We start from the raw sequence: 27,638 nt of genomic DNA on the forward strand, positions 1-27,638 counted from the left end.
GCAAATATCACAAGCTATCTACTATTTTCTTTAACCCTCATTTAATTGCAGTGGCTGAAACAGTATCCTTTAGGATAATGTTCATTAATATGGAGAATCTGAGGTGTTTTCTGTTCCTATTTCTTACTCTCATTGATTGTATAGGTAAGTTAATGGGACTAAGTGTGGTATTTCCTCACATACAGGGGCATTTAAAAATTCCTGCATGATTCTAGAACTTTGTACGTATCTATCCTCTAGGTATTTGTTATGCTTATGAAAATTAAATTTGGGAAGATTTATTACTTCTAAGCAAGGTCTCACTCTGTAGCCCAAGTTAGCTTCTCATGGCCATCCTTCTGCCTCGGCCTCCTAAGTGCAGATTAATGGTGTGAGACAATCCTACCAGGCTGGGAAGACTTTTTGAAATGATAATTAGTTGTCTGATACTATTAAACAGTAAGTTGACGTCAGTTCAGCTGATTATATTTTTCTCATTAAATGTGTAGAAGAATGGGTTCCATTGGCATTTTCATCCGTGTGTATGTTATGATGTACTCTGAACCATCTTTTGTCCCTGCCTTAGTCAGCGTTCTGTTGCTGTGAAATGACACCATGACCACAGCAAGTCTTATAAAGGAAAGCATTTCACTGAGCTTGCTTACAGGTTCAGACGTTTAGTTCATTGTTATCACAGCAGGGATCATGGCAGCATGCAGGCAGACACAGTGCTGGAGAAGAAGCTGAGAGTTCTACATGCAGGTGCACAGGCAGCAGGAAGAGAGAGACAATGGGCCTGGCTTGACTTTGGAAACCCAAAGCCCACCCGCAATGACACACCTCCTCCAACAAGGCCACACCTCCTCCAACAAGGCCACACCTCCTCCAACAAGGCCACACCTCCTCCAACAAGGCCACACCTCCTCCAACAAGGCCACACCTCCTCCAACAAGGCCACACCTCCTCCAACAAGGCCACACCTCCTCCAACAAGGCCACACCTCCTCCAACAAGGCCACACCTCCTAATCCCCATCGATTAGCACTACTCCCTGATGACCAAGCATTCAAATATATGAGCCTAATGGTGGCCATTCTTGTCCAAACCACCACAGTCCCCTACCACCTTGCTTCCTTTACTCTTCCCAAGCAGTCCCCCTTCTACTTCCACGTCTTTTTATTATTTCTTTTTAACCTAGATTCTGTATGTGAGAGCAAATATGCTACTTGTCTTTCTGTTTGGGCTTATTTGTCTTAAGATGATGGCTTCTAGTTCCACCCATTTTCCTACAAATGGCACTATTTTGTTCTTTTTTATGGTTGAGTAAAACTCCATTGTATCCAAACTGTGCCTGTTGTGTGTTGAGAACCAAGGCTTCAGTGAAGTCATGTGATTCAGGATGGACAAGCACTGCAAGAAACATCTCATATTTGTTACTGGTTTGGTTTAGAAATGAATTTTGTTTGAGTGCTCGGAAACTCACTGTTATCAAGCTTCTTTACTATAGCCACGTTCAGCTATGTGACCCCATATGACCCCAGAGTTGAAGCTGTGTTCTGCTCTGATCCACTTTGTATGGTTTGTGTCAGCACCAGACGTCTGTTCTGCTTTTATTCCTGTAGCTCTGAATTACCATTTTAAATTTTATATTGTAGCCGGGCAGTGGTGGCGCACGCCTTTATTCCCAGCACTCCGGAGGCAGAGCCAGGGGGATCTCTGTGAGTTCAAGGCCAGCCTGGGCTACCAAGTGGGTTCCAGGAAAGGCGCAAAGCTACACAGATAAACCCTGTCTTGAAAAACCAAAAAAAAAAAAAAAAAAAAAAAATTTTTTTATATTGTAATACCACAAGTATTAATTGGGCTATTCACTGTTCTTTGTGTTTCCGTATGAATTTCAGCTTTTCCTGTTTCTGTGAAGAAGGACTTTGGATTTTGATTGGGATTGCATGACTCTGTACGTTGCTCTTCATAATATAGTCGTTTTCATGTGAGCCTTCCCATTTTCTAGGCTCTTCTTTAATTTCTTTCCTCCTCATTTTGAAGTTGTCTTTGTAGAAGCCTTTCACATACTCATTGATTCCCAGATACTTTTGTGTGTACATGCGTGAGTGTATGTGTGTGTGTGTGAGCTGTGAATGGAATCCCCTTACTGATTTTTTCTACACATGTTATGTGGGAAATGCAGGAATGTTGCTGACTTTTATATGTTGATTTCATATCCTGCTGTTGGCTGAAGGGGCTTATCAGATCTAAGAGTCTTTGGGTAGTGTGTTTAGGGTCTTTTAAGCATAAGATTGTGACATCTACAGAGAGGGATGGCATTAGCTCTTATTCTTGTTTTTCTTGCCATATTGCTGTGGCTGAGTTTTCAAGCATTACACCGAATGAGAGTAGAGAGGCAGATACCCTGATTTATTACTAACTTTTGAGGAAATGTTTCTGTTTTTTTTTCAGGGTTTTTTATTATGAAAGGATATTTGATGCTGTTAAATGCTTTTCCTGCATCTATTGAGATGATTACATGATTTCCCCCTTGATTATACATATATATGCATATATGCATACAGATACAAAAATGTGATATATATATATATATATATGTATGTATATATGCTTTATTACATTTATTTAGTTGTATGTCCTTGTGTCCCTGGAATGGAAACAACTAGATAATGTCATAGGAAGTTCTTAATGTGTGCTAATTGAATTTGGCTTGCAAATATTTTACTGAAGTTTTTCTGTCTATATTCATTTAAGAATTTGGACTGTAGTTTTCTTTCTTTTTTTTTGTTGTATCTTTATTTGGTTTTGGGTAATGTTGTGTTAGTAAAATGAGTTTGTAAGTATCCCCTCCCTTTCTGTTTTATGGAATAGTTTGCAAAGTCGGGATGTTCTTTTGTGGAGTTAAAGGTGAATTCAGCAGTGAAATCATCTATCTGATCATTGGCCTTCTTTGTTGAGAGATCATTATTGCTTCAATTTCATTGCTTATTTAAGGTTCATTTAGGTTTTCTATATCTTCTTTGTTCAATTTTAGAAGGTCACATGTGTTAAAAAAATTTTTCCAGTTTATTGGTATGTATGTTTTCAAGACTCCTTTGTTTAATATTGGTGGAAAGAATTCCTTAATGATCTTCTCGGTCTCAATGGTGTCTGTCACAATACCGCCTTTGTTTGCAATGTGGATCTCCATTCTTTTTCTTTTGGTTGCTATGGCTGAGAGTCTTGTCACAGCCTTCTCTTGAGTACTTACCACATGGGAAGAACAACATCTCTAATAGCTACAGCCAAACAAATCAAAGACAATAAAATACAATTTAACTAATATAATACAATAAAAATCTATTCAAGACAACTGCTATACCACAAATAACCACAGAAAGGACAGTGGCAAAAATAATATAGACTGGCCTATGAATTTAATTTGTTACGTTTAAAGTAATAGTAATAAAAGGATGGGGCTGGCAGTGAAGAAATAAGGTTAAGGAAAAGAAAAACAATGTAAGGGAAAAAAGAAAAAGGCAAGATTTAAAATATCTGATTATAAAAGAAAACAAATACCTTAATACAGTTAGATAAAAGTACAGAGGAATAAAAAATTAGAACAAAAAATAATAAAACCAATACTAAAAACAGAGCAAAAAGAAAACTTTTTTTTTTTTAAAAAAAAAAGCAAGGAATTAGATCAGTTTTTTTCTGAATCCTCTGATGTTTGAATCTACCAGATCTAGTAGAGCTGCACTGGGTAGCACTGAGGGAGTCTACTGTAGCTCTGGGTATGAGAAAGTCAGGGGAGAAAACTGAGCATTGAGCTTCATAATGGAGAGGGAAAAACCAGGGAACTTGACACTTTTTTCCTCTGGTTTCAGTAGTCTAGCTCCCATTCAGCGGCAAGCCCCCTTTGTTAGAGAGGATGTTTGAGAGTTCTAATCCACCCTCAGTCTTGGACTTATAGCTGTCAGTCCCATATAGCAACAAACTCTATGTAGCGGCGAGGTACCTCTGGAAGCCACACATATCTGACAGCAACCAACTCAGAGATCTCAGTCTCTGTGGCAATCCACAGGAAATGGGCCTCACTTCTGACCATAAAGTTGGGGGCCACTACCACCTGCTCCATAGCTCAAGCTCTTGCTTAACTTTCCTGGGGTGTCCAGGTTTGATCCTTCCCAACGACAATAGCCCAATCACACTATCATGTCTAGGAGAGGGGGAGTCCCCTGAATTGTAATTGTTCCTTGTTTTTGGAACCCCAGAAAGTTCAGTCTCTGTAGTGGGTAGCCGTTCCAGCTTTGACCTGGAAGTACTACCCCTAGTGAACCCCTAGTGAGGCTTCCAGTAACTGCCTCGCCTACCTATGACCTGCCCCTGGGGTGGGGCCGAGATAGGAACCCTTAACCTGAGGTCTGGATGTGCCAGTCTCTTGGTTCCTGGTGATCCTGGATGCTGGATGGCAGACTGAGTCAGAGTTCTCCCGAGAATCCCCTGGACTACACCTCACCTCTCCCAGATCCTATAACCAACCCCTTCAGTAGCTGTAAGCTACCCCAAAATAAACCTCTTTTTAAACTACGTGGAGTTGCCTTGATAAATCCCCACGTTAAGTCTCAAACAGTAAACCCTTTCTGAAGATGATGTTTGACTGTAGTGTTCTGAGAGACAATGAGAAACATACTGAATTTCTTCTCCAGGGCTGGTGTGCTATTCAGAAGAGTCATTGTTGGACTACATTCTTGTACCAGACACAAGTCTTGTGAGAACTGTGGGGTTTTTCTCTGGCTGGAATAATCACACTGTTCTCACACGACCTGCCTGCCTAGCTTGTGCCTGTCAATTCAGCTTCCCCACCCCTGAGATGACGGTTGGTGCTGTCCACCCCACCTCACCCTCCACCCCCTTTTTGTTTTTCCATGTCTTTGAGATTTCCTGTCACCTCTTTTTATTTTCTTTTATTCCAGAGAAGTAATATATTAATGTTACAACAAGGTTTGAGGGAGCCGCATGTCACAAAATGGCATGGATACCCAATCATTACATTTGTGAACAACAACAACAACAAAAATCTATCACTGTTTTTTTTTAAAGATTTATTTATTTGTTATGTATACAGAAGAGGGTATACACCTTCTGGAAAAGCAGTCGGTGTTCTTAACCTCTCAGCCGTCCTTCCAGCCCCTATCACTGTTCTTGAGTCCTGACGTTACTCCTCTTTTCTCTGAACATGGTTTTTCTTTCTGTTGTTGTCCTTAGTCTTCCCAGTTATGGCATGGGAAAAGGAAAATTTATGCCATCTTACCTCAGAAGGCTTCATTTATTTTTAATCACTGTTAGTATGTCTCTCCTGAAATTGGCCCATTATCATCACTGGCATCAGCCCACACTGGCAAATACAAAAACAATCATCCAATCCATCAAATGGTGGACTAAAATTAAACATGTAAAACCAGTATTCTGATCTATAGGCATGCATCTCACATTATGTTGCAAAGACAGTATTTAATTTGAAAGGGTTTATAATAATCAACTAAGCGGCAGTATTCCAAAGCAAAGATGAATCCAGTTTTCTGGGAAAATAAGTTGCACTTGCATAAAACTTTCAGGTGGCGAACAATGAAGACTGTAGGAGGGTTGAAATTTTCTTCCTATTTCAGTTGAAATCTTGTGAGTATTTCTCTTATGACTGGGCTCTTAATGACTCACAAATTAGAATGCTTACTTCTGAAGGTTAAGTACAAAAGAGTAAATGATGCTTTTTATCTCCTTCATCTCATTTAAAACCTATAAAAGATTCAAAAACTTTTACTTGAAGTTACTGTTTAAGAGTGGGTTTTCATATGTCAGGCTTTGTTTAATCACACTGAGTTTTTTTGTTCAAAAATTCATCTAAAATGTTTAAGGGGGTGCTGTGAATAGAGATGTTCCCAGAAATTTCACTCAACATCTCGGTGGACTGGAAGAATGCAATAAATAGTAGGTGTTTCTTCATTGCTATGAGAGCTTGGAAGCAGCTTACATGGTAGAGGCAGACGTTGGGAGAAGAAGTAAATTATCATGGAAGAGGTGGGTTATCATGGAAGAGGTAGGTCATCATGGAAGAGATGGGTTATCATGGAAGAGGGGTCATCATGGAAGAGGTAGGTTATCATGGAAGAGGTGGGTCATCATGGAAGAGGTGGGTTATCATGGAAGAAGTGGGTTATCATGGAAGAGGTGGGTCATCATGGAAGAGGTGGGTCATCATGGAAAAGGTGGGCTATCATGGTAGAAGTGGGTTAGCATGGAAGAGGTGGGTTATCATGGAAGAGGTGGGTCATGGAAGAGGTGGGTTATCATGGTAGAAGTGGGTTATCATGGAAGAGGTGGGTTAGCATGGAAGAGGTGGGTTAGCATGGAAGAGGTGGGTTAGCATGGAAGAGGTAGGTTAGCATGGTACTGTCTTAGGCATAAAACAAGGCAGAGACTTCCAGAAAAAAACACAAGAATAGACCTTGCCTATTAAATATATATATGTCCATATGCAAGAACTGGTTAGGACAAGCAATCAGATGGTTTGGAGAATTTCAATGATAAGTGGATGGGAAGGAAGTAAAATGAACTCATTTTCTAAATGGTATAAATTTAGAAGGTTTGGGCTAAGTTCTTTCTTTTGTTTTGTCTAGTTGGATGTTTATTTCACATTGGAAACTTTCTTGGGATGTCTGTTATCAATGTTTAACAACAAACCCTCCACAGCCTTATGCAGAAGCACCATGATTACTAACAGATGACTCTCACTATAGAATAATCAGGACTGGAGTCTGTTACTTGGCGTGAAATTGCTAAATATCAAGAAATGGAAATTTCTTCTTAGGTAGCTTTCATTTTCTTCACAAAGGAATCTCTTTTTGTTTTTAATTTGAGAAGTAAATATATGGAAGATGAAAACAGAGTGGAGGAGGGTGGAGGCTCCTACCGTTCACTATACAGGCTTTTAGTCTGTCCATGATTAACACAGTACCATACTATCTTCTTGGGACCAACCTACCTAATGTTTTCCCACTCAGTACCATTTAAAAGCAAACCCTATTTGTCCTGCCCTTGGTGAGGTGCAGAATAATCACAGATTTTATGTGGAACCAAAAGAAATATTCAGAGATTTATTTAAACAGCTATTCTGGAATTCATAGGGAGGTCATAATTCCTTACATACTTTCTCCTCATAATTCTTCTCCACTATGTGACATAGAATGAGACAAAAACTATTGCTACTCTACAGAGTAGAATCTAGTAGAGAGGAGGATGAATCAATAAAGGTCACACACTTGAGCAACAATTATATAGAGAAATACAAATTAAATTCTGAAGATTGTTGACATGGACATAATAAAATATGTTCAACAAGCTTAATGTTAACAGTTACTCTCATAATTTTACCAAGCACTTATTGTATATGAAGTCTGGTAACAGGTACTAAATTGATTGCTCATACCACCTGTAAACAGCTTTTCAGTTCTTAAAATGTGCTTAATCCTGAATTTCAGAGTATAGAAGGAATCATTGGGAGACATGAAAGAAAGAAAGAAAGAAAGAAAGAAAGAAAGAAAGAAAGAAAGAAAGAAAGAAAGGAAGGAAGGAAGGAAGGAAGGAAGGAAGGAAGGAAGGAAGGAAGGAAGGAAGGAAGGAAGGAAGGAAGAAAGAAAGAAAGAGAAAGGGAGGGATGGAGGAAGGAAGGAAGAAAGAAAGAAAGAAAGATTATGACTTTCCTATAAATTGTAGCATAAAAGCTATCTTTATTGTAAGGCGATTGGGGAAGTTATAAGACATAGAAATAGAAAATAATACAGTATTTCTTGACAAATATATTGGAAATGGTCCACATTCGTTCAACTCAATTTCCCTTTTCCCTTATTAATGTTGTCCAAATCTTTACAGATTTTTTTTCTGTAAAGATGAAACTTTTTTTGTTTCTATTTTAGTATCACTGATCAGAAATGCTTTCTTATATAATAACGGGGAATCATTTTATTTTCTCCTTTCCTTATTCCATTTGTAGTTAAAAATAATTTGCCAAGCCTCCCTTTCCCTTCTAAATAGTCTATTTATTCCATTGCTTTGCCTTTCCAACTTTATGTCAACATGCCTTTGCTATTTCTTAGTTATCTTCACTTTCCTTATTAGTTTAAAAAACATTGCCATCTTTATATTAGCCCGAAGCTTTCCTTTCAGTTAAAATACAAAATTAATTGAGTTCTTCCCCAGAACCTTTTAAAAAATGCTAATAACAGTAGCACTATATATCCCATATACTAGCGGCACAGTAGAATTAGTGGGTGTGGTGGTTTGAAAGAAAATGGCCCCAAAGGAAGTGGCACTATTTTGAGATGTGGCATTTTTGGAGGAAGTGTGTGTGTCACCGTGGGGGTGGTCTCTTTTGCTCAAGCTTCCCTTAGTGTGACAGTCAGTCGACTTCCTGTTGCCTGTAAGATGTAGCATTCTCAGCTTCAGCACCACATCTGCCTACACACTACCATGCTCCTTGTCATGGTGATAATGGACTGAACCTCTGAAACTGTAAGAAAGTCCCAATTAAATGTTTTCCTTAGGAGTGTTGCTATGATCATGGTGTTTCTTCACAGCAATAAAAACCCTAAGACAGTGATGGAGAATGAATCAATAAAGGCCATGTACTTGATCAGTTGTATTAAAAGCAATGTGGTATAGATAATAAACTCTAATGTCCACACGAATGAAGAGAAAGTGATTAGGAATAGCTTATTTGGAAACACAAATGTATGCCTACATATATACCAACTGCAACATCATTATAAAACATATATAATGTTTTTTCTTCTTTGTCTTTAACTTCACCTTGACTATGACATTTCCTTTACTTCTCTGTGTTCTTTCTTGATGTTTTTTTTCTTATATACTTCTTATTTTCTTCTCTTCTGTCCAATGTCTTCACCATTCAATGAAGAAGAATTCCTCAGCCCTGTATGGTGCAAAAAGAACATTCATTTCTCTCTTTGGAAGCCCTTCCCTATTTAAGAGCTTTCTCTGGTCTTACCTGCCCCTGTGGATACTTCCGCCAAATCCCAGGCTCAGTTTAGAGCAGCTCTTCCTTCCTTTAAAGAGTGAGTACCAATTCCTTGTGGAAAACTTGAAAATATGGCATCATGCTGTATTTGGAAGAAAACTGGTAGACAATAGTATATCAGCCAGTTCTGTCACTAGCTTGTGACAGTTAGAATATGGCTTTAGCCCCAGCCAGCACAAACTCTTCTACATAAAATGGAGAAGTTTATGCATGTTGAATAACGCCACCTCAAAATATGTCTACTTTCTAACCCTGAAATCTATAAATATTATATTACATGTCTTAAAGAACTTCACAAGTATATTTAAGAAAATTGGCTTGAGAAACTATCCTAGACTAATTGAGAGGATCAGTATAGTCACAATTGTCCTTATGAAAGGTACCCATGAGGAGTCATAGGTGGAGGAGAAGGCAAGGTGATTGGAATGCTGTGACTTGGAGAGGGAAAGAGTTGGGCACAAGCCAATGCAGACATACTCAAGACACTGAAAAAGGCAAGGAGTCTCCCATCAGAACCTCCAACAGGAACCAACCTTGTGGACAACTTGATTTCAGCCCAGTGAAATGATCTTGGACATGTGACCTGCAGAACTATAAGAGTGTATTTTGATGGTTTTAAGACATTAAGTAGTTTATTATATCAGCAACAAGAAATTAATACAAAGTTGAATTAGGTAGCTTCTATGATTCCAACTCTATATTTCCAACTCTAATTGCTAGTTCATAGTGAAGACCTATTTCTGAGTGGCCTAGACTACAATACTCAGAGGCTTTAATTGGATGCTTGTTTTAAAAAAAGAACACCTGATAAGACAGCTACTCAGCATTGCTTGGAAAGATGGGGCACATCTGAAGGAAGGAAATTGAAGAATAGACCGTGGTTTCAAGAGATGTCTTGTTCTAAAAGCCATCAGTAGTAAGAGAACATCAACTTCCTCTATAGTCTGTCCTCAAAACTCCTCCCAATCTCCTCTCTTTGTCTCCTGTATAGCATCTGCCTTCTCACCACTTCCCAGACTAGCCCTTCTGTCTTGATTCCCTGGTTAACATTCTCCAGAAAATGGTTTCTTAAACGTGTCCTAAGTTCCAATCAATCCCAAGCTTCCTGAAGTCTCCCCTAACCTCCCTGGGCACATTAGATCATGTCTTTCTCAAGCATGTCATTTGCTCCGCTTCCACCCAGACTCTTCCACCCTCCTCCTATTTAGTGTTTACATGTCTGTCTCCTCCACCCACCTTCTGTTTAGTGTCTACGGTCTGTCTCCTCCACTGCCGAGGAAGACTTTGAATGTTGCATTTGTGACTTACGTGTTTCGGTAGCTTATATTGGCTGTTTCTTGAATTAGGACCACAGAAGACTAGAACCAGGAAACCAAAGGTCTCTTCTCGTCTAATGAATCTCTCAATGCAGAACTCTGTATAGGAAAAGCAGTGAAGGAACATGGTCTGTCAGTGTCCCAGCCTCTCGCTTTACTTTCTACAGCATTTTTTCAATACTGTACATTTCCTCAGCTCACCCTTTCCCTGACATACCGTGGACAAATAGGAAAAATTAAACACATCTCACTTTTATAATTTTTCCAGTAAGAAGATCAAAAGTTAATTTATGAGCCTAAAGAGATTTGTTTAAATGCCCTATGCTGTGATTTATAGGAAGATCATAATCCCTTCCGATGTGCTGGCTTCCCCATAATGCTCTCTATTCTTTGAAATTCAGGATTAGGCACATTTTAAGAACATAAAAGCTGTTGGAGAGTGTCAAGAGTAATCATTGATAAAACCTCCTTATTCTCTTGATCCAAACCAAATCCTAATTAATGAAAGCACTTCAGTGCCTGAACAAAGACCGTTTATCCTACCTGGTTATATTAAACATTATTCCATTTTGGATTTAATGCAGAACTGAGAGGTAAAATGAGTTCACTCCAGAAATATCTCCCAGCAGTAAAATGCCTGACCCTTTACTCATTTCCTTAATCATGGGGGCTGCTTACACCAAACCTTTCATTTGGAAAGCAGAGGGAACTTAACTTTGAAACCCTGAGAAAACAAGGAGGCAATACAAAAGTGCCTGTTGAGTGTGGTTTTCTCAGATAGACCGATATGCCGAATTCTCATAACATGTCTGTGGAAGAATCACGAAGAGGAAGAAACCAGTGATATCCAGTTTTGTTTCATTACCACTCACACAATCTACCAAATTCAGCGGGAGACCTCTGCCTTGTCTGGACAGAGGCGTATGACCCTGTGGACATATATTGGCAATGATGGTAGGGGGAGGGGCTTGCATAATGGCTGTTTAGATGATGTAACAAGGAGATGCTGATCACATTAGAAGAAAACCCTGCCACTTCCTGTGTCTGTGAAAGACTGTGTATGGTATGCTACTGCTTGGAAGTCAATAAACAAAACTCACCGACTGATCCCAGGTCACCCACACATGCTGACACGGCCTTTGGCTGCAAATCCCCCCGGAGACACAGTCCATAGGCAACAGTGTTTTCCAGTCCCTTCTTGTTTGGGACATGAGTCAGGGCAGCACAACCTCAAAGCCAAGATTTGCAATTAGTATGTCTATATTGCCGCTCCCAGTCCCCATTCAACAAATCACAATGGCATTGCTGTTTGAATGGGTGACTAAAACAGGTTCATTACAATAAAAAGAAGTACTAGTCAATTCAGTGCATGCTGTGTAAATTGAAGCATGTGTGTGGCCTGCCAAGAACAAATGTAGTAATTTTAATATAAATACCTATATATAGATATATAGAGGGAGATATTAAAACTCTGAATTATTCTACCACATTTTAATGCCTTAAAAGGGAAACTTTAAGTGTTTGATCAGTATGTTTTAAAGATGGAAAGGCCCAGAATGGAATAGGAAACTTCCAGGCTAGATTTTGTTCTTGGCAGAATTTCATCTGGCTATTGGCTGCTTTTCTAAAATTAAGTGTTCCTTGCTTCTCTCCTTAATTATTGGGATGAATCAAATTCTAAAGAAAACAAGCATGTCATCTCAGCCTCTGTCATTGCAGGTGTCGTGAGACGTGTAATTTACAGCAGGAAGCACATCTTTCCTTTCATACAAAGCACACACCGAAGCCAGGCCGAAGTCAGAGCAAGTTCCGGTTTCATTGTTTGTTACCTATGCACAGGACAAACAGGTTAAGCTTTCTGAATCTCCGTCTCTTCATCCACAAATATGGAAATAACAGTGCCTACTGGCAACGCCAAGTAAGATCAAATGTGTCATCAGTCCCGCCATCTGTAGGCACTCCAACAGTAATAGCTACTACACCAGAAAAAGCATCATTATTCATGCAATGGATGGATAAAATATCCTGTAGCGCATTAGGAAGTCCTTGAGAGTGGGTTCTGTTCTATATCGTGTGTATCCCTTTCGGAGGCTGTCAGAATGCGTCTCTAGTAGGCATGAAGTAGAGACTTGTTCATTTGGCTCAAGCACAGATTTTTCTCCAGAACAACGTTGTACCAGCTTCCCGCACACTTCGGTCCCCTGTGCTTTGTTTAATAATTTCACTCTCACCCTTTGGGTTAGTTTCCCAGTCAATGGCAGATGGATGAACAAGGAGAAGGTGGATTTTAAAGGAGAAAAACTTAGTGGCACCGGCTTGTCATATATACTTGGGAAGCTGGGGCAGGTGGACCACAGGTTTAAGATTTGCCTGGGCTACAGTGTGAGTTCAAAGCTACCCTGGGCAACTTCGTGAGACCCTATCTTAAACAATAAAATCAGGGTGGGAGACAGAGCTCAGTGGTAGAGAGTTTGCCTAGCATGCCCAGGAGCACAGGTTCAACACGTAGTACCAGAGAACAGGGAGGAGCAAATTGAAAGGAGAGAAAGAGGACATAACTCAAAAGCAAGCAAGCCTGTATCAAGAAGGCAGTCACAGTTTCCCGGTGCAGTGTGGAGAAATAAGCCGTGCATTCTCATACCCACTTTCAAGATGAGAGCCAAAGTCTCCTGAGAAGCTGAGCACAGTGGACAACGTTATAGGATTTACGACTGAAGGGATGGTGCCCGAGCACACATCTCACAAGAAGCGATTTGCCACGGTTTAGCATTAAAATCACAAGTACATAATATGGGGGGAAAAGTTGCAAAGGAAACAGAAAGGTGTGAGAAGAAACCGCCAAGGTGGAAATGAAAGGCTAAAAAGGCCAGAAGTGCTTGGGCGAACTTCCAAGCACAGAGGGTTTTTCAAGAAGAAGCGACGATTGGGCAGAAGACACAGAATGGACAGAGGAGAACCAGCTGACCAGCGTCCCCCTGTTTCCTTTTTGTCTTTGAGGAGAGCATCTTTAAACGATAAAGCAGAACACAAACAATGTGGCTCTGAGCTCCATTAATAGAAGAAATACCGAGCATAATTGTATCTGCCCCCATTTATCTAAGGTCAAGGTTTTATATTCAGATCACCTCAAGGTTATAAAAAGGTCCACATAGTGATTCAATGGTTAATTTTACTAATTTCTGTATTTGTAGACATAGAAGACATGTCATGTGTCCATATCTCTCCCACATGTTGGAAAAGTGTTAGCCATTATTTCTCTATGCTGTCTTATCTCTCTCTTGTCCTTCTGGGATTCCTATATTTGTTCACTACAGATCCAGAATTCTTCCCAACTTTCTTTTCTTCTTCCTCCTTGTAATCCTAAAACCGGCTTATTCAAATGACCAGCTTTTTTCAGTTTCCTTCTTCATAAGCAAAGGAATGAGGCCCTTGAGACAAGCTTGAGAAAATAGATTATCAGCAGATGGAATGAAAATGATTAGAAGAAAAAATAAGGAAAAAATAACCCCTCTGTATAAAGGCTAAGATGCATCCTAGCGACCTGCTGTGTGACAAAATTTTCCCTGGGGAGGCACTACACACGAGTCTACTCATGCCAGACATGGAGTGAAGGGACAGCAGCCCACTGGAGCATGTGGCTCTGGCAGGCCTTGTCCTTCCCCCTTTCCCTCTGCCTTTATCGAAACCTTTAGATTGCATTGCTGAAGCTAGCCACCAAGGTCTATTCCCTTATTTGGCCACTTCCCCCTCCTGAGGCTGGCTACACAAGTCCAACAATCAAAAACCCTCTTCGGCTCACCTAATTAACATGCCCAGTTAAAATGAAACACCTCGTCCTAACATGGAGTTCCCCACTTTACCTTTATAAACTGCCATTTGCCCATGTGCCACATCTGTCTCCCCTCTACCCAGAGGCAGTCCTTTGTTCCTCCTGGACAAATACCCCTGTCCCCTTTCCCTTGTCCCCTTCCCCTTACCATCACGCCCTGTCTCCTTTACCACTGCACCCTAGCCCATTCTAACACAGACCCCTCATTTCCTCCTCTTAAAAATTACACCTGCAAGGACATTTACTGCTATGTTCCTGCCTGAGTCAGAGAGCACTCTTTAATTTTTCTTTCTTGCTTAATAAAGGATCTCTGTGAAAATGTGTCTCTGTGTGATTTATGCCTACTCTGGGTGCAGGAGGAAACCCCTGCTGTGCGGGGTCTCCTTCAGGGAGCCCATAACAGAACAAAGTACAAATACCACCAAAGTCCAGCATGGTGAACCTATGAGTTTTATTGGGGTTACTTACAGGAACATGGGTGAGGGGTTCCTTACAGGAGCAGAAATGATTTGAACACAGCTGTATCACGAAAGCCCACCCCAGCATGGGTGACGGTGCCGGAAAGCTGGGAACCTGGATCACACTGCTCAGCCCACAGGCGGCTCAACTAGTTGAAGAATGTCTTTTCCAAGGGATTTTGGTCTAAACCTCTTCCAGGTAGCTCTGCTGGGTTCTGCTCCTTCTGGGTAGCTGTTCTGGTCTCCAAGTCTTTGCAGCTTGCCTTGTCTGAAAATGAGTCTCAACAACGGGGCCTTGTTTACTCTAGGAGGGAGGGGGCCTATTGTGGAATATTTGTTCACACTGTATGAAGATGTGCCACTGTGATTGGTTTAATAGAGCTGGATGGCCAATAGCTTAGGCTGGAGAGAATAGGTGGGACTTGCAGGGAGAGAGAGAGAGAGGAACTCAGAATGAATACAGGCGAGTAGGTGTAATGCCCTTAGAGCAGCTATTCTTAACCTGTGGGTCTTAAGCCCTTTTGTGGGGGAGCAGTCAAATGACCCTTTCATAGGGGTTGCCTAAGACCATGGGAAAACACAGCTATTTATATTACAATTCATGACAGTAGCAAAATTACAATTATAAGTAGCAATGAAATGATTCTATGGTTGGGGGGATACCACCACAACACGAGGAACTGTGTTAAAGGGTCACAGCACTAGGCAGGTTGAGAACTACTGCCTTAGAGTTTTTATTATTATTAAATTTATTATTATTATTATCATCGTTATTATTATTATTATTATTATTATTATTTGGAGCTAGGTTTTCCCAGACAGAGAGTCTCCCATATTCTTCAGTGAGTGCTGTTCTTTCACTCTTAACTATGCCTCCCATGCACACATCATGTGCACAAATCATGTGCACAGAGTTGCCTGGCAGACCAGAACACCAGGCAGAGGCAGATTATTAATATCGAAAATTGACCACCATATTTGTTACTCACCAGATTTTCACAATGCATCATGTTTTAAAAACATAGCAGCCTTTCTAGAGTGTTCCCCCATCAGCACCGTTTCCCTGGCCTCTCTCCCAAAGGCTCCTGTTAAGGGAGATGGTTGTTGATAAGCTTCCAGCTTTGAGTACTCATCTCTGAAACAACTGAGACCTGTTCTGTTTGGATTTCGATACCTGTTACATATTCTTGCTGTCTCGGGGAATAGACCTATGTTTTGTCCAAATGTAGTCTCTCCCTGTCTGTGTGCACATAACAGGTTCAGTTTACCTGCATGATCTGTAGAATGCCCACCATTGAAAGTTTCCTGAGTAACTAGAACACCGTAAGAAGTTTGTGTGTGCTGAAAAAGAATTTCTCTTCTCTAGTGGCTGGGTACTCTGTTACATAAATGCTCATTACTTCAGTGTGTACATTGTATTACTCAGATATTACATATATTTGATTCATTGTTTAATAAGTCGGTAGCTACTATCAAAGCCTTCCACTATGATAATAAATTTGACTCTTCTATATTACAGTTTCATCAACTTTTGCTTCTCACATTTTGGTATTCCATTGAAAATTATAACTTATTTCTGGTGGTTTGCTTTAGTTGGCACCAGAGGCCATGAAGTGCATAAAACACTGGCACAATACTGGGGAGGATTCAATTCACTCACTCCCGTATGGCCTGATTTAATGAAAACATTCTAAACACTTCATTTTTACTTCTTCATCTTCATCAGCATCTTCTTCCTTTGGAATAGTGAGCCGATAGTGGTGATGGGAATAATTTTGTCTACGGGTAGGACTTTAGACTCCATTCTTCTTGGCCTCAAGGAAAGCAAAGCAAGTCGAATCGGTTGCTAAAAATCCAGATTCTAGCTTTGAAAGCTATCAAGTGTCACTATAAAACTTAGGTTTCACCGTGGTCTTTGTGCTGGTTTTGTTTTGTTTTCTTTGCGGCACCAGAATAAATTAGTGGATGACAATTCAGTTTGGAACACATCATCAGGGCTTGAGCTACCCATAGGAATTCAGGGAAAATACATGTAGTTAGAAGGTAGATGAGGCTAAAGAACACTACGGATGAATTATGAGGTTTAAAAACCTAACCTGTCCTTTTGTAGCAGCCATTAGTGACAACAATCAGAACAGGGACTTGGAAGGTGAGCTGGGCATAGCCAGGTTTGGGTTCTAACAAGAATAACTCCAACCACATCATGAAAGAAGTCTGGAATATGAAATAACGTGGAATATCAGGTTACTAATGGTACCCATCTGGAAATGAACAGAATTCAGAAAATGGTGCAGGAAATGAAAGAGGGTGGTTGAGTTTTGAAATGTATTTTAGACAGACTTCCAGTTTGGGCAATGGAAATGTTTGGCTAAGAAGTGAGAGAAAGAGAAACTTAAAGACTCCAGTGGGTTCACACCATTAGCCAGCCAGGTACACATTGAGGTTAGGTTTTGTCCTTTTTCCTTTTCTTTGTACTTACATACTCTATTTAGCTTAGGCTCTGGTAGATTTCAGACATTAGGCTTAATATACTAGTATTGGTAAGACAAAAAAAAATCACTTGTTTTTTTGTTTTGTTTTGAGGTACTTAAATTCTTAGCCCACAAACAGTGGCAGTTGAAGACCATACATCGTGTCCTTGGCTGAGAGTGATTCACTACCAACTAATGATCCTATACTTTAACTCCCTGCACCACCCACTGCCACATTAATCTTTACAACAATCTGTTACAAATCGCTGCTCTCCCAGGGGGAAGAGAATATAAATTGGAATGTTCAACCCCGTTTTAGCTTGTCCATCTCCACCCCAACCCTCTTGCAGCAGATTTCAAGGTGGCCGAAAACATGAAGACCTCATGTCATTTCTCAGATCTCCTTACAGCACTATTTCCTTTTAAGGCCTAGCTTCTACCAAGTAGACGTAAGCACATGAGCTTTGGAAGGCAAATGTTGGAGAGTATAACCAAGGCCTTCCTGCCAACTCTGCTACTTACTGCTACTTGCAGTAATGGTAGTTGTGGAGTGGTATTTCTATGGATTTTGGTGTGTGTGCGCGCGCGCGCGCGCGCGCGCGTGCATACTTTCTGCAACAATGGTTGCAAGTGTCATGGTCAAATTGTTTTCTACTCCCTCCTTTTTAGGTCTCACCTCTAGTGATGATGAATGTGATCTTATTTAGAAATACTGTCCATGTAAGATAGTCCCATTAAGTTATTAGATGGGGCATACTTCAGTCTGACTGATATTCTTATGAAAAGGGGAATATGAGCACAGAGGTAGATACACATACATGCACATATGTACATGTATACATACACACACACACACAAACACACACACACACAGAGAGAAACAGAAACAGATAAATTCAAGGATGGTTGATTTCTGGGACGGATCCTCCTTTTGGATTGCAGAAGGCAGAGGCAGATTTCTGTTTGTGTTCATTGAATGGAGGGAGGAGAATGCCACATGAGCACAAAGTAGAGTTTAGGATGACTCATCCAAGAAAACTACAAAATGTCATCAAGGCACCCAAAGTTAGATGTGATGTGGCCACAGACTCCCTCTCGTGGCTCTCAGAAAAAGATAACCTTGCCTCCATTCCAGTCCTTCTCGCTTCCAGAAGTGAGGAGAGTGCCTTTCTGTTGGTTGGGCATCCATGGCACACTGCTCTAACATCCCTAAAAAAGCAGCACAGGTCTCATTGTGTGGTCTTCAGCCTTGCTGAAGGTGTTGAAAAGCAAAGGCAGGGGAAAGGTAGCACCCATTATGATGGAGTGCATTACAGCATCATGGAATGTTCTGGAGCCAGAAGTCATGGTTCTGTTTTATTATTTCCCGGTAGTCTCATCACTTTAAGGGCAGAACTACCAAGGTATGGCAGTTGAGTGGCACTTCCTCAGAATTCAGCCATAGAATCTGTCCCTTCTCTAATGAAGTGTCCATCATCGTTTCTGCAAATGTGTCATGCATCCTCACTAAAGGACTCAGTGACGTCCCAAAAACCTATCAGTTATTCTTGCCCAGGTAAATCTGTTTGACTTCCTTTCGCTTTGAGCAATACAATGTGTGTCACAAAGACAAACAAACGGCAGTTAGGTCATGGGACTAGTAGAACTGAGGTCACAAATGTCTACGAAGATTCCATTTCTCTGTCTGCCTTAGAGGAAGAAGCTGGCCTTTTTACAGTAGTGGATTAGTTGTTCCTCCCAAGGAGGTGAGCTGTGGGACAGTAGACAGACATGAAGATGGGTGGGGAGATACGGATAGAGTTTGTCAATATTTGAGTGGACACTGCAAATTCTGCTGGCCACATGAAATCCTCAATAGTCTCAGTTTTGGGGAGCTCTTCTCAAGGTTATACACTATAAAGCCTCAGAGGAAAGCAGGGACTAGAAAAGGCACAATCTGATGTGATTTGTAGCCAGCTCTGTTTAAACAATGTGAATGGGGTACAAGACAAAAACCTCAGCTGGATTCTCACCCTGTACAGTAACTTAGAGTGCTTTGCGCTGTTGAAGGCCGTGGTGTTTACTGAAGTGAGACCTTGTTTTTGTTTTTTTTTTCTCTTCAAACAGGTAAACTGAGTCTCAGAAAGGTTAAGTGACTTATTCAAAGTCAGTGGTGGTCTGGTTATCTGAAGGACAAATAACCTGCATAAGGAATAACTCTTTTCTTCTGCATCTTCGGAAAGTGTGTCTAAACAGCCAGTTGGGCATTGGACTAGGACAGATATGTCCAGAGAAATGTGAGCCAAGTCCTACTGATGCTGTAGCCCTGGCTCCAGTGAACAAAGAACACCATACAGTACAGGGAGGCTGGCTGAGCCTTCCCGCCCTCATTCCAATGCCACCTCTGCTATGCACTGTTCGAATCTCACGGGATTTACACCTGCTTCTGTCCGAAGCACTCCATTCACTTCTCAGATGGTTGTCGCCTGTTGGTTTAGCAAGCCCTTGTGTGCTACTTACCTAGCAGCTATAATCACTCTTCCAGACACTTTGCTCAAACTAACCTCACCTGACAAGTACTGTTAATACAAATGCAGACCTGAGTGACTGACGGTGGTGGTGGTGGTTACTCTGCAAGTTGGAAGCAGGAAGCAGGCATCAAGCCAAAGGAGTATAAGCCAAGGCACACCTCCACGCCTGGCCCCGTACTTGTAACCGTGTCAAAGCTGTGGACATAAGGGCCAAGCCCTCTCTGCCCTGCACACTTCTGAGAACAGAGTTCATTGCAATCCCTGTCGGTAGCCATGTAACATTTAAAGCAGGTCTAGGGTAGACTGAGAAACTGAGTGATTTACTAAATGGATAACATAAAGACAGCAAGGGCTCATCCGTGGGAAGCTCAGCGTGTGACTGGCAAACTGTCGTCCTTTCTCTCGGTCACTTCATTCCCAGCTCCCTCTGCATGCTATTTCCCACAGGCTTCTGAACTACAAGGTACTCCAACGGAACCGTGGCAGGAAAAACGGCTGGCCGAGGGCAGGATGCACTCTCGCTCTGAACTGAGAGTGTGGTCGCCTTGCTTCCCTCTCCCAGGAGTGCTGGACGTGGCCTTCCTTGATGAGTTCAGGGAGGTTACTTCCGGGGCTCTAAAAAGAGAAGAGTTCAGCCAAGGCCCAGGAACAATTATGTTAAGGAACATACTCAATCAGACACATGATTCAGTCACTCAGTGACTATAGTTTAGATTTGTACATTTGATCTACTCTCCCATCATAGCTACCATAAAACTGCACTGATGCGTGACTCACTTTCTTTCATTACTTACCTGTCAGTGGTACTAATTAACCTTGGCTAATAGCTCTCTCCATACGACTGATTCAGGGATGGCTAACAGCACCAGGCTCCCCAAAGTAAATGGTGGGAGATGGGAACAGAATGCAGTTCAGCTCGCATGTTCCAGGATTGGAACTCAGTATCCTCGTAGCATTTAGAGCTCACTTCTGGGAGACATCTCAAAGGTGGGAGATCTGGAGTGAAGGCCCCAATCTTGTTCAATCTCAAAGGAGCAACGGGACCGTAGTTGGCAGCAGGAAGAGATGGGCAAGAAAAATAGTGTCCCCTTTCTGTTATTGGATTCTACAATAATCTGTATTACCTGTTTGACTTTAAAATTGCATATTTTTCCCCTCAAAATGTCAAGCAGAGAATTACCATATGACTCCACAATTTAATTCCTGGCTATCTACTCCAAAGAAATTAAAAGCAGGTTTTGAAACAAATACATGCATATGTAATATTCATAGTGCCGCTGGTCACACGTACTGGGAAGGTGAAGGGCCAGTGTCTTGCTAATAGGAGAATGAGTAGATAAATTATGGCCTATGTGTGGGGTGAAACATACCCAGCTGTGACAAGAAATGAATATTAGCACATACTACAACCTTGAGAAAGTTAGAAAATAGTGTCCTAAGTGAAAGGAGCCAGAGACACAAGGTGATAGGTGTATTTCATAGGGTGAAATACTCAGAACTAGTGAATCCAGAAAGACAGGCAGCTTCTGTCTTCTCCCTGGGCACTGGGCACTGCCAGCCGGACCTGCCCTATGCCATTCCATTAGTTCTTATTCACCGACCGAGGGGAGTTTCAGGGAAGCCCCAATTGGGAGTACCATCATGCTGTTCTTCACAGTTTACGAAGTATTTTCATATGAAAGTGATTCTTCAGTTGACTGGTTAGTGATGACTTAGATTCCCACACTGTTTGTCTGCAGGAACGGGAGGTGACCAGAGAGAAAGGAGGCCCCCGGAGATGGAGGATGCACACCAGTAAGGACAGTCAGTGCCTGTCACTCCAGGCCTCCTGACACCCAAGAAGGCTCCTCTCCATTGTGTCGGCTGTCCCCCTGCAGCAGTAAGTTCCCGTGACATGTCCTCACGGAGACTCGGTTTGTGCCTACTCACTTCTGCTCCCACTCATCGCCTAATCCGCCACCCTGTTAGAATTCTTTCCACCACTGTCACAATCTATAGTTTCTTTGTTGCTTCATTTTCTGTCAGCTCAACCAGAATGTGCGCACTACAGCAGCAGGAGCCTCCCTGTCCATTCTCAGCTGTGTGTGTTCCCGGTACAGCACAGTGCACACAGTAGGCACTCAACACGTGATTTCTTGAATAAAGGAAGAAATGAGTGAGAATATTTTTTTCCAGTGAGCTTGAGAACATCATTTTCTCCACCGAATCAAGCGCGGTGGTGTCCTTTGGCCACATGGCCAATGGGCGGATTTTGCTGGAATGTATTGGTTTACAAATGTTTAACTATCAACTTACTTATCTGCCTACTCTGAAAATGAGATTCTGCATGATTAAAAAAAAAAACGGCTTTGGAATTTGTACTAAGCCAACTTTGTACACGGTACAGAATGTTCTCAGAAGCAGCAGGACTCATGAATAATAAGGCAGTGGCACTTCCTGGACTCGGCAGCCTTCCTTGGCCTGTGCTCTCCTGACCACAAACCTTTTGCCTGCTGACCTGGATCTGAGTTCTCTCCTCCCTCAAGCGAGATACCAGATCAACTCTAAGGGAGCCACCTTTACCCTGGATCTTGGCTGTCACTTGTAGTCGCCATCAACTCTTCCTACACAAGCACACACTTAAAACACTGATACTGTATAAAAAGAACATAATTAACACCACAAACTGTGGCCGGCAGAGACCCTCACCAAAGCAGCAGTGTTCCATTCTAACTGTTAATGCTGGCTTACTCCAGATGACCAAGCTGAATGAACACAACCTGCAGGAAGCTTGAGTCTACTTCCCAGCAGGTAGGAATGTGCAGTTGAAGCACAAATGGAACATTGCTTTGACCTTCCGTGAATTGCGTCTGCCATGCTGACTAAAAGCAGCATCTATAAAGCTATTTGTTCATATACTAAAAAACAGTGACTAACACATTCATGAACTGGAATCACCCACATGCATATGCCACCTGCATTCATGTCCTGTATAAAACGTTTGAGCAGTGTAAAAGTATATAGAATAAAAGTGAATGAATAGATGGATGGATGGATGGATGGATGGATGGATGGATGGATGGATGGATGGATGGATGGATGGGTGGGTGGATGGATGGATGGATGGGTGGGTGGATGGATGGGTGGGTGGGTGGATGGATGGATGGATGGATGGATGGATGGATGGATGGATGGATGGATGGGTGGGTGGATGGATGCATGGGTGGGTGGGTAGATGGATGGATGGATAGATGGATGATGGATGGATGGATGGATGGATGGATGGATGGATGGGTGGGTGGAGCTCCTTTATCTGTCCTATCCCACTCCCTTCTTATAGTAGCCAACGTAAACTCTCTCTCCCCCACCTCTGCGCCATGTTCAGACAGTATCACCTCACTATGTAGCACAAACAGGTCTTAAATGTAAACTCTCAATGGTGCCTCAACCTCCTGAGCATCAGGATTATAGATTTGTAACATTTAGACATATCTTTTAATAAAAGCATTCATAAAAATGTTTGCTTCACTTAAAATGAATACGTTGTCATATGTTAATATTTCTGGAATTGGGTTGCCCTCCATTTGCTATCTAACTAAATTCAAGGAAATACCACGTCTTTTACTTTTTAAGTAAATGGCTCCTACTTTGCATGTTGTCCTAAAACTCATCTACCCTGAAATAGCCTAAATACAATTTTACGTGAGACTTAGTGTTCTCACCATATTTACATTCCCATTACTGTGCTATCCGTCTACCATAAAATGTTTAACAGCTCTCACATCTTCAAATTGTTTCTAAATTTATTCCTGACCTCTCACACTGACCTATAAACGTGAAGATCCAAGTCCTCTGTGAGAGGTTTGTGGGTTTTTTTTCCCCACCAGATAAGATAAAGAATTTGGACCAGATTCTTGGGAAGATTCATATAATTTGTAGCTATTATGTACGAAGATACAGACATTACTTCAGACATTGAGGACATTAGGTATGCCGCTTGGTTGAATTATGTTTTGTTCAATGCTGTGCAATTAAGAAAGTTCTATTATGTCAGAGATCTATTCCCCACATGAGAAATGTGTGTCTGTGTGGTATTTGTCCTGATAGGAAATGGGAAATGAGGTTCTGTCTACATTGTTGCTCACAGTTCTCTCAGCCTTCACCTATTCTCCACTTTATCCCTTCCTCTCTTCCACATGGTGTATGTCCTGGATTCTTCAAAGAAGACACCAGCCACGCAGAAGAAGCATGGAGAGGAAGACTCTGACCTGGACTCAGGTTGGCTCTGGTTCAGAGCATGCCTCTGAGAAGTCAGGTCCAAAGGCCCAAGAGTACAGACCAAGTCAAGGCTTCTTGTGCTTCTCAGCGCCACACAGAAGTAATTCTCCACAGATGCCCTTTGCAGCAGCCTACTCACACTGAAACAGACTTCCAGAGACTGAGGAAGCCTAGACTCACTCTACCTCTCACACGGGCAGAGGTAGTCTTAGAAGCCCCAGATGTTCCCAGAATGTGGCACTCAGGAGCTGGGACCTTGTTCCTGGACAGAAACAGGGTCTTACCCCTCCATAGAAGGAAGGTGTCTGCAGTGGCCAGAGGCAGTGGCTCTTCTGATGGGACAAAGGACAGTTGGGGACAGCATTGGGGGCTGCATGATGGTGTCCGCATCCCTGTGGTTCACCCTCACAGAAATAAACAGTTAACAGCACAAGCCAAGTTCCCTCCTATTCTTTAATCAGCTTTGCCTGTTCTTATTTCCTGAGGATTGTGTCCCTTTCATGTAATTTCTAAATGTGTTGCCAAAATGTTTTCTTCCGGTTGTCTAACCCCATAATACTGGGGTATATGATAGTGTTCTCTCTCTTTCTCTCTTTTTTGTATTGCTAATGTTATTATTTTTTTGTTAATGTTATTTTTTATGTTTCTTGATAAACCTTGAGAGAAATGTGACATTTCATCACTTTCAGAAACAAATTCTTCTTGGTATGCTTGTTTGTATCTTGGATTTTTACTAAACTAATTTGTCTCCTTAACATCTATCTTTTGGGCTGTTTCGTGAATTTCTTCTTCCCATACTTTTGAACTTGAATATTTTGCTCCTTTTCATTCTTTTTAAAAATTTTAAATTGTGTTCGTTTGTGTCTGTGTCTATACAGTGTTTGGGTTTGTGTTCAGGAGTATGTGTGTGGTGTTTGTGTGCATGTGTGTATGTATGTGGTGTTTGTTGCATGCACTTGTGTGTGTGTGGTGCTTGGGTTTGTGTTCATGTGTGTGTGATGTGTGATGTGTGTGTTCATGGGTATATTGTAGCTGTGTGTAAGCCAGAAGTTGATAGTAGATGTTTTTTCTTGATTGCTCTTCCCCTTGTGTTTTGAGACAAGGTCTCTCCCTGAATCTGAGTCAATGACTTGTGAGATTGGCTGGCCAGAGATTGCTAGTGATGCATGTGATTCATCCCTTATCTTTAGGATTGCCAGCAGGGGCCACCACACCCAGCTTCTATGTGGCGCTGGTCATTCAGGTCCTCCTGCTTGCACAGGGGGATGTGATGCTGGTCATTCGGGTCCTCCTGCTTGCACAGGGGGATGTGATGCTGGTCATTCGGGTCCTCCTGCTTGTACAGTGGGATGTGATGCTGGTCATTCGGGTCCTCCTGCTTGCACAGGGAACACTTCACCAACCTCCTTTCTCCTTCAGCATAAGAATTCTAGGCTACAAATTGGGCTTTCAACACAATCTTAGTTTCAACACAACATTTTTGTCACTCATTTCAAGAATTTCCTAATTTCTACTAGTTTTTCTTTCATTTAGAAAGGTTTTACTCTGAATGCTTAGAACATTTTCAGCTACTAAATGTGAGTGCATTTTAGTAAAGATATAATAGGTATGTTACTGATTTTTCAAAAATGTCTCATCTGTGTTTCAAAATGCAGTTTTCATGTCAAAATGCAACAAAAGTCAGTCTCATACTTCCTATAAATGTTTTTTTTTTTCTGGCATTCAAGAACTTTTTCCAGTAAGATTTGCTTATCACCTTGGGCAGATGCCCAAAGGACACTTCATCCTACTACAGAGACACTTGCTCAACCATGTTCGTTGCTGCTCTGTTCATAAAAGCCAGAAACTGGAAACAGCCTGGATGTCCATCAATAGATAAAAAAAAAATGTGGCACAATTACACAGTGCAATATTATTCACCTATTAAAAAATGAAATGCCAGGTGGTGGTGGCGCATGTCTTTAATCCCAGCACTCAGGAGGCAGAGGCAGGTGGATCTTTGTGAGTTTGAGGCCAGCCTGGGCTACAGAGTGAGTTCCAGGAAAGGCACAAAGCTACACAGAGAAACCCTGTCTCGAAAAACCACACACACACACACACACACACACAAATGAAATGATGAAATTCTCAGGTAGATGGATGTGTCTAGAGAGAAATCATCCTGAGTGAGATAATCCAGATCCCAAGAGGCAAATATGGCATGTGTTTGCTTATATGTGGACGTTAGCTGTTAAGTCTTCAATATAGCCACAGAGGTTAGGTATAGAGTAAAGGACTGATGGGGGGCAGATAGATCTCTCTAGGAAAGGGAAATAGAATAGATAGTTATGGATGGGGGGACAGGAATAGGAGGATCAAAGGGGGAGGTGAGAAGAAGGCAGCAGGAGAGGGAATATGAGGAGAGACAGCTAAAATTAAGGATCATTTGAGGGGTCCTATGGAAAATTAATACAATAGAAGCTCCTAAAATATATACACATATGAAGGTGATCTAAATGAAATTTCCAAATAATGGTGGAGATAGAACCCCAACTGGCCATCTCTTGTCATCAAATGAAGCTTCCAGTGCCAGGAATGATTTATACCTAATGAAGTGAGTCCCGTGGGACCCCCTTACACACACCAAACAACTCAGGATATTGCCAAGACTCTTGGACGCTCTCCACAAACTGATGGTAAGGCCTTCTTGTTGAAGATAACACCTACACAACTCACTGAACAAGGAGAAGTCGAGCTGGTGCCTACCTACAGCCTGCATCCCTATGGACTAGTGTTCATGGCACTGAAAGGCACTCTGCATGCTACCAAGAGAAAAGTAAACACCAATCAAACTACAAACTCTTCGATCTACAATGATGACCTGGCTGCAAGATGTGGTAACAATGGTGTCTCAAAGCTTGTAGGAGTAACTAACCAATATCTGATTGAATTTAAGGCCCACTCCATGAGATGGACTCATGTCCAACACTGCTTGGATGGCCAGGAACCTTGAACCACATAGGCCAAAGACATATGGAAAAACCAAATTTGGTAAATAAATGTAGCCATAAAATGACTCCTATAGACATTCTGCCATACTCATAAATCAGTGCTTACTCAGCCATCATCAGAGAAGTTTCCTCCTCCAGCAGATGGGAACAAATGTAGAGACCCACAGCTGGACAATGTCCAGAGAAAAAGAGACCTTGGAACACTCAGTCCTGACTGGGATGTCTCATCAGATCCCTCCCCCAGGGCTCAGAATATTATTCCAAAGAGGAGTCAGAAAGATTGTAAAAGCCACGAAAATAGAGGACACCAAGAAAAGAAGGCCTTCTAAACACAGCAGGAGCAATGCCCATATGAAGTCAGAGAAACTGTGGTAGCATGCACAGGGCCATCTTGAGTCTGTGTCAGATGGGGTCCAGTGTTGAGAGGAAAAGAGGACACAAGCCTCCATCTCTAAGCCAGAATCTATCTGCAATTGATAACCACTTGCGAATGAAAAATTAGTGCTCTCCAACTGATTCTCACCGAGGATGCACACCACTCTTAAGAGCAGGCCCCATGCCCAACAGTAGATGGCCAACACAAAATGAACTCAATGGTGTCTTTAGAGGTTCTTAGTCTCAAATTTTGCCAGGGTATTTTTATTTTTACCTTATGGGTCCTTTGCATATATATTATGGCTTTTGGATTTGTGTTTTTTTATTGGGATTCCTATGTATGTGTATGTGTGTGTGTGTGTGCGTGTGCGTGTGCGT

The 27,638-nt window shown here is 41.6% G+C and overlaps 2 long non-coding RNA genes and 1 other non-coding gene across 9 annotated transcripts; 1 reads left to right on the forward strand and 2 right to left on the reverse strand.

Moving 5' to 3' along the window:
* Window positions 1-4,930: 4,930 nt before the first annotated feature.
* On the reverse strand, window positions 4,931-5,034 carry LOC121823338 (small nucleolar RNA U13). The gene has a single exon (XR_006064748.1). It is a non-coding gene; the product is annotated as a small nucleolar RNA U13 (small nucleolar RNA).
* A 22-nt stretch (window positions 5,035-5,056) lies between these two features.
* On the reverse strand, window positions 5,057-21,923 carry LOC121823181 (uncharacterized). Of its 5 annotated transcripts, none has more exons than XR_013045041.1 (7): window positions 21,276-21,923; window positions 20,433-20,663; window positions 11,471-20,253; window positions 10,363-10,469; window positions 9,025-9,645; window positions 8,826-8,949; window positions 5,057-5,358 (listed from the first exon to the last, which is right to left on the reverse strand). It is a non-coding gene; the product is annotated as an uncharacterized LOC121823181 (long non-coding RNA). The 5 variants fall into 5 exon arrangements; XR_013045040.1 differs by lacking the exon at window positions 20,433-20,663 and having other exon boundaries at window positions 11,471-14,961; window positions 16,754-20,253; window positions 21,240-21,921; XR_013045038.1 differs by lacking the exon at window positions 20,433-20,663 and having other exon boundaries at window positions 21,276-21,922.
* Window positions 18,800-24,328, forward strand: LOC121823182 (uncharacterized). 3 transcript variants are annotated; one of them, XR_013045044.1, is made up of 4 exons: window positions 18,800-18,873; window positions 19,235-21,517; window positions 21,664-22,428; window positions 23,844-24,328. It is a non-coding gene; the product is annotated as an uncharacterized LOC121823182 (long non-coding RNA). The 3 variants fall into 3 exon arrangements; XR_013045042.1 differs by having other exon boundaries at window positions 18,812-18,873; window positions 21,378-21,517; XR_013045043.1 differs by having other exon boundaries at window positions 18,812-18,873; window positions 21,378-21,517; window positions 21,664-21,793.
* The last annotated feature ends 3,310 nt before the right edge of the window (window positions 24,329-27,638 follow it).

Source organism: Peromyscus maniculatus, chromosome 16 (genome assembly GCF_049852395.1).
Source record: "Peromyscus maniculatus bairdii isolate BWxNUB_F1_BW_parent chromosome 16, HU_Pman_BW_mat_3.1, whole genome shotgun sequence".
Lineage (NCBI taxonomy): Eukaryota > Metazoa > Chordata > Mammalia > Rodentia > Cricetidae > Peromyscus > Peromyscus maniculatus.